The sequence below is a fragment of the Pteropus vampyrus genome, unplaced genomic scaffold (assembly GCF_000151845.1).
Source record: "Pteropus vampyrus isolate Shadow unplaced genomic scaffold, Pvam_2.0 Scaffold220, whole genome shotgun sequence".
In the NCBI taxonomy this organism is placed as follows: Eukaryota; Metazoa; Chordata; class Mammalia; order Chiroptera; family Pteropodidae; genus Pteropus; species Pteropus vampyrus.
This window is the reverse complement of record NW_011889001.1, coordinates 2,445,237-2,447,594: the sequence shown is the minus strand read 5'-3', so window position 1 is coordinate 2,447,594 and position 2,358 is coordinate 2,445,237.

Here is a 2,358-nt window from a genome sequence, read left to right as displayed (position 1 = left end):
TCAATTTAAATATTGTTGTCTCTTCAGCTTTAAAAAATTTATTCTTTGATAATATCTTCCCCTCTGTTTTCTGTTTTCATTTTTGGGGACCCCTAATATTTGGTTGCTGAATCACCTGGAGTAATGTTTTATGTTTCACCATTTATAACAGCAATGAAATATGTAAATTACCAGGAATAAATCTAACAAAAGATGTATATAAAATATTAACATTAGGGGAAACTGTGTGAGGGGCAAACTCAGATCCTTCGTATTATCCTTGTTACTCTCTTGTGAACCTAAAATTATTCCAAACTAAAAAGCTTACTGAAAAAAATATAAAAGAACTCTACTAAAAAAAAAAATAATACTTTACTGAAAGACATTAAAGGAAACTGAAACAAAAGGAGAGATGTATCATATTCGTGAATTAGGGGACTTAATAATGTAAAGATGTCAGTTTTCATCTAAAGTTTTTATAAATTCAGTAAAATTTCAATAAAAATCTCAACGGAATTTTAAAAAGGAATTTGAAAAGTTGATGCTTAAATTTGTATAGGTGAGCGAAGCCCCAAGAATAGCCAACACTCTAAGAAGAAGAAAATGGAGTCTTGCTTTTCAGATGTCAATAATTATTACAAAAGTATTAAACGATCTGCAGTTAAGTGTGATATTGATTCAAGGATAGAAAAACAGGCGAATGGAACAGAACAAAGGGATCTGGAACTAGACACTTCATTATATGGAAACTTGATATTGACCTATTGTAGTAGGTTCACTAGTGTCTTCTCCGAAATTCATGTCAACCTGGGATCTCAGAATGTGATCTTATTTGGAAGTAGAGTTTTTTCAGGATCTAGAGATGAAATCATCCTGGAATTTGTATGGACCCTAAATTCAATACTGGTGTTCCAACAAGAAAAGGAGAAGATACAGCTACAAAGAAGAGTGAAACTGAAGGTAGGCAGTAATTGGAGTGATGTATGTACAAGCCAAGAACACGGAGAATTGTGGGCAACCATCAGAAGCTAGGAGAGAGGCAAAGGATGATTTCTCCCTTAGAGCTTCCAGAAGGAACCAACTCTGTCGCTATCTTGATTTCAAACTTCTATCTTTCAGAACTGTGAGACAACACATTTCTGTTGTTTTTAGCTACCAAGTTTGTGGTAATTTGTTACAGCACCTTAAAAATCTAATATGCTCATATTGCAAATCAACTGAGAGGAGTGAGCTATTTAATAAATGATGTTGAGATATATAATAAGATTATGGAAAAAGCAATTAGATCTCTAAATTACACTACATATATATGTGTGTGTGTGTGTGTGTGTATATATATATATTAAGTTTCTGATGGATTAGACTTAAATGTGATGGCAAAACTTTAAAACTTTTATTAGAAATGCAGGAGATACTTTTTATCTCAAGATGGAAAAAATGCCAATTTAAAAAATTGATAAAGTTTATTATTTTCAATTTGAGAGCCTCTGTTCATCAAAACACACTATCAATAAAGTGAAAAGATTAGCCCCAAACTTGGAAAAGATATTCACATTACATATTATTGACAAAGTGTCATTTTCTAGAATATATAAAGAACTCTTACAAATCAATAAGATAAGCCAAAATCCAACAGAAAAATGAGCAAATCATATAAACAGGATTTTATGGAATAAGGAGACACAAATGATAAATATATTGGAAGATACTCAGCCTCATTCAAAAATATAGAAATGCATATTAAGCTAATGAAGTATCATTTTACCCTCAATGAAAAGTGAAAATTAGGAAGTCTAACAATAGCAGCCTAGTCTCATGTCTATCTATCTCTCTCTATCAATATGTCAGTATGATGCCACTTTTATTAGGTTCAAAAAGTAAAACTATTATTTAAGGATACATTCATATATGTAAAAAATAGAATGTCAGAAACAAGGTCATATTTAAGACAAAATTTACGATTGCATTTACTTCTGGTTGGGAGGCAGGAGATGGGAACATGGGAGAGTAAATACACTGATGATACTCTGTTTTTATTTTTTTCAGTTTTATTGAGAAATGACATACATCACTGTATACGTTTAAGGAGTATAGCATGATGATTTGATTATATGTATTGTGAAATAACTATCATAATAGGTTCAGCTAACATCCAATATCTCGTATAGATAGAATAAAGAGAAAAGAAAGAAAAAAAAGAAAAATAATTTTCCTTGTGATGAAAGCTCTTAGGATTTACTCTCTTAACAACCTTCCTATATATAATACAACAGTAATTATAGTCATCATGTTGTACGTTACATACCTAGTACTTATTTATTTTACATCTGGAAGTGTATAGCTTTTAACCACCTTCTTTCAGTTCCCTCTCCGCCTACC